At 35.7% G+C, this 15554-nt stretch overlaps 1 protein-coding gene across 3 annotated transcripts in view; it reads left to right on the top strand.

Annotated features, from left to right (window-relative positions):
- The window catches only part of LOC141458465 (lachesin-like), a 381486-nt gene that overhangs the window by 284036 nt on the left and 81896 nt on the right, over positions 1-15554 (top strand). The gene's annotated exons all lie outside the window — the stretch shown is intronic.

The raw sequence follows: 15554 nt of genomic DNA, 5'->3' as shown, positions 1-15554 counted from the left end.
AAACAAGGACTAGCGGGGAACTGCACAGACTGGAAAGGTGACCACATGGTTCAAAGGAAGTAGTGGGGCAAAGGGCTTAGAATAGAAAAAACAAATAAAGGAAATAGAAGCGATAGGTAGTGACGCATTTGGCATAAGAAACGGAAACTAAAATTTTAATATACTGAAAATTATTGAATAAAAAATAAGACTTAGTAATTGGCGATAGTGATAGCAGGAAATTAAGGCGGATGCGTACATTAGTACGCGCGCGGGCGCGAGACTGAGCCGCGGGAGTCGGAAGTTAGCCGAACTGGCCGAGGGTCCTCGGCCACGACCGAACATTTCTTTTTCTGAAAATTATTTTTTTTAAAGAAGAGATGAGCTTTAAAGGTTCCGGTGTGCCACTACTGGATCACGGTTAAGAGGAAGATGCTGCCTGCTTCGGCTCCAAGAAAAGAGGAGTTTAATCTCGACTTGAACACAGAAGTGTTTGTCGGACAAATATGAGTTGGGAATAAGTTAGTAGGTTAACGGAAGGAATCTAGTCGAGAGCATCCAAGCAACATTCTCTCTTCTCAAAGGAGAAGTTCTTCTCGTTTTGTTGTTCTCAAAGGAGGAAGTCGTGACTTTCGTTCACTTGAATAGTGACGTCTGAACTCAAACTAGTCATCAAGGGTGGTTCAAGAGGAATTAAACATTGGAAGAGTTGTTTAAAGAGGAGGTTTTTTTAAAGTTGTACTAAAAAAGGAATTTGAGAAGTAAGAGCAAAAGAAGTAATCGGTTAGTAAGAACTGGGAAAGTGATGAGGTTTATCAGGTAGAATAGGATGAATTAAGGTGACACTGGGAAGTAAGCCGTTCTGAGGATTGCGTAATGTACTGTGGTTACGAGGTCTCTTGCTTTCTTGGATGGCAACCGAGAATTTTTGGAATAATGAGGAGGATTCTTGATGTTTTCTTTTAATGAAAATTGTTGGAAGGTTTGGACAGAAGTGTTAGAGAAGGTGGGTTATTGCAGTCAAACTGTAAGGATTCAACGAGACAAGGGATCTTCCTTATTCCTTTCATAAGGGTTAAAGACATTGTTTAAGTAGAAGACAAAGAAGAGGAAGCTTTTTCTTTATTTGATGAAGCCTAAGAGCGCGCTTATCTCGATCAATGTGTGAGGAAAAAGGTTTATAGGAGAAAATTCTTTCTTGAAGCCGTCCTTAGTGATTTCACTTTAGATATTATCGTCTTGGATGGATTCGTTTTGTAAGTGTTTAGATTCTGAACTAAGTTGGTGAGTCACTTTGTTAAAGATTTTATTTATATTCTAGTTAATTGATAAAACCAAAGACAAAGATACGATCTTTGATTGCTTATCTTGCACACCTTTTTAGCGCATTGAATAACTTAAACATTTATTCTTGCACTTCATTATTCAATAGTTCGAAAGCATTTATATTTTATAAAATATCCTTATGCCAAAATTATTAACCAAACAACAAATCTATTCTTTAAAAAAATTTGTGCATTGTATTTAATTTTGGAAGCTCATTAGAAGTTAATAGCTAAAGCAATCTGGTATAAATAAAATATCCTTTTTAGAAATTAACGCAGAAAATAATTTAACTGAAATAGCGATTCAAAGAGTTGCCTTTCAACACTCTAGCAAGTTCTTAGCCTACACCCACGGATGTAATTACCCATAAGGGCTTCCTCTCTTTGTAGCCTTACTTTTACCTAAAGAGATGCTGACTCTCCCATATGTGTAATGTATGAAATCCGAATGAGAACTGCGCGAAATCATTTATTGTGCGCACTTAGCTAGATTAAGATGTACTGCCGAAACTGGACCAAGATAATGAAGGGGCCTATTCATCATGAAGAGCAAAGTAAATAATTAAATAATTTTCATAATATTTTAAAAAATAATTAATTAGCTCGTCTATTTACTGAATGATTCTATTAGATCTATTTAGACCAAGATCTAGAATTTAAACTCTTTAATTCATTGTCCAAAGCACATACTTCTTTACAAATGTCCACAAAAATAAAGAAGGCTAAATGTTGCTCTGGGCTATTTATGGAATCCCTCCAAATTTTTGCACTAGTTCCAGCCAGTTTGATAGTTAAGTTGGACGCGGTGTCCGCAGAAGAACTTTTAAGATGGATAAGCAAAGTCAACGCTGATACTTGGACAGTAGAAAAATCAATCTGTAACGTGGGTATATATAAAACGTCCTCAATGGTCAATAGCCCGCATTACAAGCAGGTCTAACCCAGACTCTGTCATTAAACAAATCTAAACAGTCTTGGTCAGTCTTAAGTTGTACATAACGCTACCATATCCCTAAGCTTTTTAAGAAGACGTTTACATACTTAACCATCTATGTTTCAAGCGGAGGCAAGGGCTGGCGCGCACAGACTAGTGAGAAATGGACAATGGAGGCACATTAGCTCCTCTATTGGACATAGGAATATTACAGAAAAGGTCGACCCTTTGCTGATCTTAGACATGATTAGGGACAGTGTCTGTCCTAGATACAGTTTCGAGACTCCGTTTCAGGTGATCCTCAGATCGAGGAATGAATGGAGAGTAAACTGGACAGAACAGTGCCAGAAGGGAGTCATGTGGTTTACGGATGGCTCCAAGATGGCCTGCGGGACCGGAGCTGGAGTGTATGGGGCTAAACCTAAGGTACTCATTGAAAGTCCTCTTGGGAGATACGCCACTGTCTTTCAGGCCGAGATTTTTGCCATTAAAGCTTGCGCTGGGGAAAATCTGCGAATGGATCTTAGAAATAGGGAGATTTGCATTTTTTCGGTCAGTCACGCGGCACTGAAGGCTCTCTCTTCCTTCAGAATTACCTTTTCCTTGGTCTGGGAACGTAAAAAGGCCCTAGATCAACTGGCTCGGCCCAACAAAGTCCGATTGGAATGGGTGCCAGGCCATGTGGGGATTAAGGGGAGTGAAATAGCTGATCAGTTAGCCAGGAATGGAGTTAGTACTCCTTTCACTGGTCCGGAACCAGTCCTGAGGATCACTAGGGGTACAGTTCGTGAGGCTCTCAGAGACTGCATCTGGAGAGAACATGAAAGGTACTGGGTGATGCTCCCGTGGGTCAAACACAGTAAGAGGGTCATGCCCTTGTTGTGCAAACAAAGAACTAAAGTGACTCTAGGTTTGGGCAGGAATCAGATAACTCTGATTACAGGCCTATTCACAGGGCACGGAAGGTTCAGAAAGCACCTGCACACAAGATAGGGCTTATTAGCTCGGAACCGATGTGCAGATTGTACCAGGAAGAAGAAGAAACGGCCTCTCACCTGTTGTTCGATTGCGTTGCAATTGAGAGACTGCGCTACGACATCTTTGGAACTTTGAGGCCAAAGGAGATAATAGCGCAGAAGGAACTAGTAGGGAAAATCCTAGACCTCTTTAGAAGGGGAGGTTTCACCTATTAGGCTTAAGGGGAAGGCACAATAAGCCTCTTGTGGCTGCGGTGCCGTGGGGATAGGGTCCCGCCCCGTCATTTTTAAATCTAAAAAAAAAAAATCTAACCATCTATTTAGCGCTACTATTCTTACTCTCTAAATCTTCTAAACACATCTTAGTCCGTCTTACTGAGTAAATAATAAAATGAATTCCTTTCGCTATAACAATTTCCTACGAGTTTCGGAAGTGTCTACAGTATTTCTTGTGACTTCTAATTCTTTAAACTATCACTTCAACTTTACTTTTTATTCTTCATTCTTCTTAAATGATCCTACAAGAACCTGAGACCCTTCGAAAATAAACATTAAAAATTGTGACCTAAGAAAAGGTTAAATTGTGTGAACAACTTTAGAGAATTAACCGCAGTATTTTGGTTAACTATGACTATTTCCCGTTCTCTAACTAACCAGCAAAGAGAAACTAAACAGCAATTATTCTTCCTGAGTTAATCAGATCGTGTTGTAAAGCAACCATCTCTAACCCACTTATAATCCCAAATGAGATGAAAGGAGAGTTCATCCTTTTGCTGCCTAAATTCTTTACAGAATGGATGATAAACTAGATTCATTCTTTGCAGATAATTCCTTAAAAGACCTCCTCCTCTATATCTAGGTCCAGGTTGCTGCTCCTTTAGCACACCTTTCTGCCAAGGTTAAAGTTGAACAAGTGTATTCTATACATTGTCAAAGAGAATCTTAAAGTAATTCAGAGAATTCTTGCAACACCCTAATCTTACTTTGTAATTTCCCAAAGGCATCATAATGTGGTTTCGTGCGAGATGAAAATTTTGAGTAGATTATTTCCAATTTATCAAGATAGGTTTGAATCCTGTGCTTAATCAAAGTCTCTTTAATAAATCTACGGTACCATAAAGTCCTTGCTAGAAGTATAATGAACAACTTAGGTTCACCATAAGCCCAAGATATCGCGTAGATTGCAATGAGAAGGAGGATTTCAAACATATAATAATGTTATATCCACGTTATGTAGTAGAAAGAAAACGAATGTTTGACGACATATACAGGTATTTAGATGCACTATTTCGCTACGAAGACATAATATTCTCCACCAACATCTGTGTGCTTAAATCTATAGCAGAGTTAGCAAAGAAATATGAATGTATTTAAAAGTTATAGCCGAATAGAATGAATGGAAGAAAATGATTAGAGAAGGATTACGGTGATTTTAATTTCGGTTAAGCTATAAGGATGGCAGGAGCCCAGAGTACTGATCCATCCATTAGCTGTAGTTTATGTAAATAGTTGTATATACTAGAAGGATGAATGTATGAAGCGAATGTATTTATAAGTAAGAATGGAGAGTGAGTGATATTCTAGTGATAAGCACCTAGACGATGCTGGCTGTATGGCGAAAGCCAATGCCAAAAAGATATCGCCTATTTTTTCAGGCCGGCTTTACCTCCAACTACCAATTAGGTGTCGTGGACGTAGGCGACTAGCAAACATACTTTATTGCAAATTCCTTTTATTAACCTTTAAATAAAATCCAAGGCCTAAGACCGGGAATCGAACCCAGTACCACAATACACATTAGCTTGACAGGTCTCGCCTCTAACCACTCGGCTATCGTGGCGTCTAAGATATCTTAGTGCAGTTAGGGTACCCTGTACATATAAAATATAGTGAACTTAAAAGAATGAAAATGTGTATAATTAAAGAGGGACTCCAATTTTTGTAAATCTTTGGTAGTTTCAAATCTTAAAAAAATAATTACATTCCAAACATTCTAAAAACAAAAAGAAAATATAGGCCCTGAAAATTATTTTCATCGAGAATTACTTAAACATATTTATTTATATAAAAATATCCATTTACCCACTAAATGGAGATTTGAAAATGCTTATGATTGGATAATAACCCATCAAATTTGGTCGGGCCGATTTTCAATTTAATTAACCCGATTGATGTTATTTGTGAACGTGTGATGCGGGGGTTGGAGAAGCCCTCATTACACAGATAACATGGTGAATAACTACTCGGCCATCATTGAACAATTCACTCAGTGTTAATTGAATCTTGTGGTTGAAAGCGAGGTTAACTCATCCTCCTAAATTATTAACACAAATGCACACTATATGAATTTCAATTTGTACCACATAATTTGCATAAATAATTTCATAACAGTTTTTTCATTAAATTTACCACCATAAAAATGATCACAGTTTGAAGTAATTAAAAAATAAAGATTTTATTTTTAAGGCTTTTTAATTTATAATTATATATTTTTTTAATTTATTCATTAATTGACAATTTGTGAATATAAATAGGACAATAATTAAATATGAGGGTTGAAAATGTAAATGGTGTATGATGAGGAGAGAAATTACCCAGCTTCAGCACTATCCATAGGATATCAATTATTATAATTAAGATTAAGATTTAGACTGAAAAGACAAGAAACTAACCAACGCTACAAACTTCTCGCCAGACTACGAGGGTCGTTTGAAAAGTCCGTGCAAAGTCAGAGAGATAGCACTACACTGGCGCGTATCGAGGTTATGTTTAGTTAGTAGCATCTCTTGGAAGAACACACACCAAGTTTCAGCCAGATCGGTCTATTTCTTTGTGTTTGGCATTCGTTTGAATCGAGGAGGTAGAGTGATTTTCAAAAAATGGACGAAAAAGGATTTCGTGTGTTGATTAAACACTATTTTATGAAAGGCAAAACGCCTCAGGAGACTAAAGAGAAGCTTGATAAACATTATGGTGACTCTGCACCTTCGATTAGAACAGTTTATAAGTGGTTTCAAAATTTTCGGAGTGGCCATATGGGCACAAGTGACGCTGACGCCCTGTTGAGGTTACTACTCCAGAAATCATTGATAAAATCCATGATATGGTGATGGATGACAGAAGAGTGAAGGTGCGTGAGATTGCTAGTGCTGTGGGCATCTCGAATGAACGGGTATATAATATTTTGCAGCAACATTTGGACATGACAAAGCTATCCACAAGATGGGTGCCGCGATTGCTCACGCTTGACCAAAAACGAAATCGTGTGAAGTGTTGCAAGGACGGTTTGCAGCTGTTCCCGAAGAATCCGCAGGACTTTAAGCGTCGTTTCGTCACTGTGGATGAAACATGGATACATCACTACACTCCTGAGACCAAAGAACAATCTAAACAATGGGTTACCAAGGGGGAATCTGCGCCAAAAAAGGCGAAGACCGTTCCTTCGGCCGGAAAGTTTATGGCGACGTATTTTGGGATTCGCAAGGAATAATCCTCATCGACTATCTGGAAAAGGGTAAAACTATTACAGGTGCATATTATTCATCGTTATTGGACCGTTTGAAAACCGAGCTGCAAGAAAAACGCCCACGATTGGCCCACAAAAAAGTCCTTTTCCATCACGACAACGCACCAGCTCACAGCTCAGCAGTTGTGGTCGCAAAATTAATGGAAATAGGGTTCCAACTCGTCTCACATCACCCCTATTCTCCAGACTTGGCTCCCTCAGACTACTATTTGTTCCCCAATATGAAGAAATGGCTGGCGGGAAAAAGATTTCATTCAAACGAGGAAGTGATTGCAGAAACGAATGGCTATTTTTCAGACTTGGACAAATCCTATTATTCGGAAGGGATCAACAAACTAGAGCAGCGTTGGACGAAGTGTATAAGCCTAAAAGGGGACTATGTTGAAAAATAAAAAAGGTTTACCCCAAAAAATTAAGTTGTTTTTATTTTTGCACGGACTTTTCAAACGACCCTCGTACTTGACAAACGTTCGAAACTTAATCTACATAATAAAAGACTCTTATATCTACTGTTACTGCGACCTATTTGGTCATACGGCACACAAGTATAGGGATCGACTAAGCGTTCCAACTCACTACGCCTCCAGGCATTACAGTCAAAAAATACTTCGAAAACATCTTAACGCTCCGTTCTATGTATGCTAAGCTCGCAATCCATAATGACCTCAAAATCCCTTTCATTACAGATCTTGCTAACACTCGTTTTTCTTAAATTTTATTCCTCTACAGCAGCTCATCCTAACCCTCTCATAGAACACCTATCTTCCTCCACATTACGAGAGTAATCCTCTAAGAAGATTGAAGAGAAGATGGCCTCGTGATCTTCTCTTATCGTGAGAGCAAAGCACGTTACTGGATTGGCACCGCTGGGTGCCTTCTCCACTCATGGTTTCTTCTATTTCTTTTCTTTTACCACAGTTGCAACAACCGTTGCAGTGGTAGATTCCAATAAAAGATTAAAAAAGTAATAATAATAATAAAAGATTATAACTGTAAAAGAGGAAAATACTTTTTTTTTACATGTGACGTCTGGTATAGAATTTCTGAATCATGCTACATTATTCGCATGTTTTCCCAAGTATTCATGTTATAAACATGCCTTTTTTGAATACTATTTAAAATATGTATTGTTTACGTAGTTAACAAATTGATTAAATGGTCCTTTTTAATGTAAAATTATAGCAGTAGGAATCATAAATTATGATTTTATGAGGAATTTTTTTTTATTTTCTGTATTGTTCTGCTTCAAAAAGTACATTGAGCGACAAAAAAGTGTGGCCACTCGTTATTATTTGTATTTGTTTTTCTAATTAATAGAGCTCAATAATTGTTTATTGTTTCCCATATTTATTGCGGGTAACATTATAAAAAAAAAACTATAATGAAGTCTGGGAAATGAGCTGGAAAAAAGACCGGGAGTTGGTCTTTAGAAAGATGTGACGAGCGATACGCTAAAGAATCCTTTTCTTAAAACAGAAATTGTGATTGGTAGAGGAGTTATGGTTTGGAGGCTGTGCAAGAACTAATTTTTATACAGAAGTCTTAATCAGCTGCCTCACCTATTTAATGGACATTTTTTTTCAGACAATCGTCCCATTTGCGTCATTTGTTGGGGACGAATTTTATTTGCACGACCAAAATCAGCAAGAATTTTTTTTTTTCCCAATAATCTGGAAAATATTTCAATTTGATGTTTAGAGTGGCCAGCATGTAGCCACAGATCTAAAAACCCATTGGACGAGCTTTCAAGACGAATAATCAGGCGTTCAGCTTTACCAGAAACTCTCTAAAAACTTAAAGTTTGCTTTAAATGTGAAACATGAAAATATTCTTTAAGATTATATTTAAAACCACGTTGAATACAAGAAGTGAAAAGTACACCTTATCAATAACAAAATAACTACGGTAGCCGAGCGGTTAGAGGCGATACCTGCAATGCTAATATGTATTGTGGTACTGGGTTCAATTCCCGCTTACTAGGCCTTGTATTTTATTTAATGTTTAATAAAAGTAATTTACAGTAAAGTATTTTAACGAAGTGATCTGAGCGAGAGAAGAAAGGCCTAGATTGTTCCGGGAGTTTAGTGACCTTGGCGTCGAGGGTATGGAGCTTATTGTCCGTGGAGAGGCCGTTGGGAGGGGCTAACCAAAGTCCAGACTTGACCAGAGCCAGAGAAGAAAGGCCTAGATTGTTCTGGGAGTTTAGTGACCGAAGTCTAGAACGTTCCACCACTGTATAAAAGCCAAGTGAGCGGCCCCAGTCAGGGAGTCACAGTTGGAGTCAATCAGAGTCAGAGTTGGTACGGAGTGTTCTTCAGAGTTAGCCAGTTAGGCGGTTAGTTAGTAAGCAGTGAGTGTCGCTAGTGTAGTCGAGTCTAGTGCAATTCAGTGCAGTGCGGACCAGTAGTCACAGTGTCAGTCCTTGCACAGTTTTTGTGGTGTATTTACGAAAAGTAAGTAACAGTAAACTGTTGTGACTGTTGTAAATGGTAACTGTAATGAATAGCGTTAGTTGCTAATAAATGTTAATGTTAGTAATGTTAATGTGTTAATAAATCAGGTTACTTACAAGTTTAGCAAGTTTTATTATTTACGAACCCACACTTTTTTTAATAATAACTAGTGGCAGTCACTAGTTGTAGTAAAGTAATTGAGGAAAAACGTTACAGTATGTTTGCTAGTTGCCTCCGTCCACAACACCTAATTGGTAGTTGGTGGTTTGCCTGAAAAAGTAGGAAGTTACTTTACTTACTATCCTCAAACCTATGTGGACTTACGGACTAGAGCTGAGGGGTTCAGCGAAACCTACAAACATAAGGACTATTACAGGCATTCCAATCAAAACTCCTCCGACAGATAGTTGACGCTCCTTTCTACGGTGACTAACCTCACTCTTCAAAACGACCTCAACGACCTCGTACAACTTTCTAAGATAAAATGTGACAAGTTCTATCCTGTAAACTTTGTTGATTATGAAATCTACGTCGACACTTCTACAAATGTATCTACACCAAATTGAAGCATATTATTTTAATTATTATTTGATAAACATAACTTTTAGTTTACTAGACCTTGACACAAATTTATTAAATGTTAATTTAAGTATCAAAAATACGAAAACAAAGTTGGGATATGGAGTTTAATGTAACTAAATAGGTTTAACGGACAACCGTTCTAACCCAGCGCATTACTTCTACTAGACCCACCCAGTTAGTGGGTCCGTACTAAAGGAGTAAGGAGTAACGGAAGAACCTAACCCATCTCCTCCACCCAATCTCAATCCACCTCTTAGCCAATAAAGGGCTGCGATAAAAATCCTACAAGTTAGAGACGCGGGGATTAGTTTATTTATCGCAGCCGATAAACCCACTGATGTACTTCTATTGGTTGCACGATTAGCCACCGCGAATAATGACATTTCTTGCTCTAAAAGACTTTTTTTGGTGCGTTATTTCCTGTTTTTTTTACAAAATTGCACTTCTTAATAATTCTATTTAGAAATAAAAGCAGTAATAATCAGTTCTAAAAATAATTATAATAATAAACTGCAACAGAAGACACGATCCAGAAAAATAACGCACCATGTAACTGGTTATTTAAAGGTTATTCTAAAAAGAAGCAGGCTTCTAGCACAATACACAAAAATAAATATAATAATAATAATCAAAAGAATCGCAATAAATTATTAAATTAAATACTTGAAAAATGACGTATCGTAACCCTTATCACTAGAAGTAAAGTTGAAATTGTTACAATTTTTGATATAAGTGCTTCCAAAGCGAGACATTCATTTTGTGTACCTGCAGTTTATATTACTGCAATAATTGCAAATTTCTAAAGCAACAACAATATCATTTCAATTTACTGTCTTCCTCACGATTCCAACAACATCAATTTATTCGTATGCCGGCGAACTAAAATTCAGATTCTGTAATTAACAGTCCCATATTCATATCCCCTGATTTTAGCAAGTGGAGAATAAATATCAACGAGGACAAATCATACTACATAACCTTTACTCATAATCAGAAAGTACTGCCTCCAATCTATCTGTACCATTTTCCTATCTTTACGGCAGTTAAAGAGCGATATTTCGAACTCTAAGGTGAAAAATATCTACACATAATCGCTCTTTAAGAATGCTTGATGGGAAATTTATATCAAATTTTGAAAAACAGTTTCATTGCACAAACAGTGCCCTCTATTTAAAAAAAAAAAAAAATGACCAGCGTATTAATTAATATTTCTTTTGTACATTGAAACTTTGTAAATAGTACCACACAATGCAGCATCTCACTATATGTTCTCAAGTCAATTATTTTATAACCAAAAAAATAATAAAACGCAAGTAAAAACTAATTAAAAAAAAAGATTTTTGACTAACGAATACATAATTAAGTAAAGATATTTTATCTAATTGAAGGTAACTATCTAGGTGAATAGGTTTGCTTTATCATTACTGAAAAGTTTCAATCCTTAAGCTTTGACAACATATTTGGTGTTACCAAGATAGAAACGAGGTTTGGTACTTAGTTTTTGTCACTGTTTACTTAACCATAAGAAGCATGAACTTTACTTCAAAAGCTTCTTCCACTAAATTGTTTACTTTTGAGTTAAGCTCTCTTCTATTATTAATATTCTCAGTACCATCCTCTAAAATTGATCATTTCTGTAATCTTATCAAAGGATTTATTACTACTTAGAGCACTGAACTTGATTCCATTAAATTATTGTAATAACTAAGAGCGATGTAAATATATATAAAGAGAGAGTGTCTGTGAGTGAGACAGTTGTATCGATCAAATCTTAAAATTTGGAACATTATACTTCAAATTTAACCCAATATTTTAATCATATCTCTTCGAAGAAATGTTGCACATCACTTTCTCACAATCCAAATGTCTTTTTCTATAATTCATTAGTTATCTAATTAAGAATTTGTCATAAGCTCATTATGAAGCTAAAATTTAAAAATAATATTGACGTTAAAGAAGCTAATTCATTTGCAAAGGAAGATATAGCGGGCGCAATTTCAGAACGAGTTATGACCCAAAAAAATTTCAACTCTCAATATCTTCTCAATTTATGGATCTGTACACAAAAGAGCTATAGCTTATAACTGAGGAAAGTACAGTGTATTAGAGAACAAAGTTCATACTAATTATCTGTTGTTTACTGAGGGACCTATAACGTCGCAATTGTAAATCAAAGTACGAGTATGACCCAAAAAAATTTCAACTCTCAATATCTTCTCAATTTATGGATCTGCATACAAAGGAACTATAGTTTATTACTGACGAAATTACAGGGATTAAGACAACAATTTTATTTTCATTCTACAATAATGTGTTTTTAATTAAAGAGATATAGGGTGAGCAATTATAGATCAAGTTTTGGCCCAATAAAATTTCAATTTACAATTTCTTCTGAATTTTTGGATCTGTACACAAAAAAACTAAAGGTTATATAAAGTGTAGTGTAACGGGGTACAAAAGTTCATACTAATATGTTGAAAACTTTTGGAACCTAGAGATTGCAGGAATACAATTGGGTAAAAGAAAGTACAAATTTAAAGGAACATAATATTATTAAACCATTGCTAAAAGGTTTAGAAAAACATCAACAAGTATCTGACCTGTAACAGTGTAATTTTCACAGTCGTTTTTATTTTACGCCAATAGATGGCAGTTTATACAATAACTGTATACTTGATTTTGCCACCTGATAGTCCTACATGAGCACTACCCATAGATCTATGCACAGTTGTATTACGTTTGTTGTTTGTTGGTGTTGTAAAGGTTAAAGATCAAGAAAGAATTGTGTTTTAATGCGAATACGTTAAACATACTTAAACATGTGATGCTGCATATAGGATTCACTCAAAACTACTACAAATCTAGCATTACAACATCTAATTATGTCGACATCAGCCTTAAAGAACAGTACACCAGAGGCTGCAATTCAACTTCTTGGCTGTGAGTCATTTTGGCTTTGTAAGAAATTATATTAGCAAATGTAGGCTTTCTGCATCGTTGGGAGAACAGTGAATTCAGCAGGGTTTTATGTCATTTACGATAATGTCATTATTCATTATATTTTTTCCCATTCCATATTTAAGTAACAAAGTTACAATTTTACTTCATGGCCCTCAAATTGGTGAAAAACTGTAGAGTTAAGCTGCTTTATGTGGTTATATAATGACTGATACTTAGTACCTCTAAATCGTGTTAATAAACAAATATTCTTATCTGTGTTCAGTCTTATTTTGAATACAGATAATAAATACATCATCTTGCACACTTCATGTTGCATTCAACACTTCACTACAATTTCCACTACCTTGTAGCTGCGGAAACTTGCATTAAATAGATATTTAAACTGGACAAAGTAAGTCGACCCAGAAGCATTGAAAACCCAATCATTGCACAATCAGGCTCGTCCATCAGCAAAAAAATAAAAATGAATTGTTATCCTAGGACTGTTGAGTACGAGTAATTTATTTACAAAATCTGAATTTTCCCCAATTATAGAGAGATTGGGATTTATTTTAAGAAAATTGACTTATTGATATTATCTAAAAAAATTTGAGTAAGGTCCTTGACTCTTTTCCGAAGAATAATGCTTAATTAAACATTTTCAAAACAATTGTATTTTGTACTTTCCTTGATCCAGGCAAAAAAGTTCAAGATAAAAAATCTAGCTTGTTTTTCCCTACCCACCAGAAAACTCGAGTTTACTTTCAAATATTATACAGTTAGAAAAGTTAAAATCGTAAGGAAATCCTTTAAAATGCTTCTAGTTTTTTTTACTTACCGTTCACACTTTTTTATACCCAAGTCTAAGAATATTAATATTATGATATTCAAACGATGATTTTAAAGGAAATCGGCCTCAGAATAGATTATCAAGACATCTACATAACCTACCATTTTCTCTTAATCTTGCTGACTCTGCCGCTCCTCATCGTTTTCTCTCCTTCTCCCACTCTCGAAAAAGAAAAAAGGATATTCCAGTCACAAGGTCCTTAATTCAGCCGAGAAAACTTTCTTTCCTTTCCCTGTATAATGGTAGAAGAGTTTTATCCTTATTTCTTTCCCCTTCGATATTTACTTACCATCCCATCTTGCATAATTCAATGTAATTTCTCTTTTTTAACTTTCTTTTTCTTTTTTAATATTAACAGACTTCTTCATTTGTGTTAATTTTGTTTTCATTGCTTTTCTATGTAGCTTTACCAAATTATTTAATACCATCTTGTGTCCGCCCAGCTGTACCCATTTACTGTCGTTCTTAAGTACATTTCTATAAATAGTCATCAACGTTTTGGCCTCTCATGATTGAATATAACATTTTCTTCTTTCAAAAAAAACATGCTGTTTACCTTAGAAAAAAATAAATTTGTATTGAAAAGTAATAGGTTATTGAACTACAGTGGTCAAAAAAAGTATTCATACACTAAGTTATTTTACTTTATCTACTGAACTTTTGTTTCTAGGATGACTATTTCTTCAGCACTGAAATCGAAGATAGTAACAATGAATTTAATGCTCTCATTTTCTTTTATAAACATAAAGAATTGATTAAAAAGCAGAAAAATAATTAATTGTATGCAAAATAAGTATTCATACACTCAGTTTGAATGTTATAATTAACGCAAAACTAAATACCTAATATTTTGTAAGTCCCTTTGCATTAATTATTGCCTGAAGCCTCCTTGGCATAGATTCCACCAGTTTTAATGTCTCTTGAGATGTGATTTCTGCCCATGATTTCTTCAAATTGGTTATGAGCTCTTTTCTGGAAAAACATTTCAATTTTCAAATTTTCCGCTCCAAACAAGACCATAAATTTTCAATAGGGTTTATATACGGAGACTGTGGATAGGTGAGAAGTTCGTTTCCAGGCGTTATAAAGCAGTCATTCCTTAGTTGAAAGTATGCGCTTTCGATGAGCACTCCAACTCACAGAAAGCCTGGTGGTCAACTTCAGGGACCCTTGTTACGCCACAGACCATCAGGAATCTATGCCAAGGAGGATTCAGGCAATAACATATGCAAAGGGATTGCTTACAAAATATTAGGTCTTTAGTTTTGCGTTAATTATGTTCTAAGGAACGGATTTTTATGTATTTAAAAATGCCAAATATTTAATTAAAATATGCATTTATTTTCGTCAATTATGTAGAAAATATGTGATTATCTTAAAATATTTTCTGGAATATTTAAGTAAAATGGACAATTTTTTTATGAAAATGGATTTTTTTTTGGGGGGGGGGGGCAAGTTATAATGATTTATACAACAAAGAACATTTTTACTATTTATAAAAAGATGTGTTAAATTTTCAATTTTGAAAACTTCACTCTTCGAAACTATTTGCAACCACATGAAATTTCAAATGTTGGAACGTAAAGTGACGACGATCTGGGCGTAAGATGGACTTGTAACGACTAAAAGATCGTTCAACATCTACAGATGTTATAGGTGCCTTGCTGAAAGAAGTTATCTCGTTGGTTGTAATAAAGGGTACACGATGTTCTGAGGTGACTTCTGTTCCACTGATAATATCAGAAATCTGGCAGATGGTCTCCCACCCTTTGTTCTTGCTCAGTACTTCTACCAGTTTTGATCTGATCAGATCTCCCTTACTCCCAGGTATTCCTTCCACCTTTTCGACGACTTTTTTAACGTTGGACACGTTTTCTGTCAGTCGAACATTTTGGGACTCAAGTTGGGTAATGGTTTGTGCAAGAAATACGCAATTGTCAGAAATGAATGCAAGGTGTCAACCACCTCCCAATTATGAAAATATGCCC

This window comes from Rhodnius prolixus, unplaced genomic scaffold (assembly GCF_049639745.1).
Source record: "Rhodnius prolixus isolate KJV_2025 unplaced genomic scaffold, Rpr scaffold_5, whole genome shotgun sequence".
NCBI lineage: Eukaryota > Metazoa > Arthropoda > Insecta > Hemiptera > Reduviidae > Rhodnius > Rhodnius prolixus.
The sequence above is the reverse complement of the archived record's forward strand: the minus strand, read 5'-3'. Positions and strand labels throughout refer to the sequence as shown.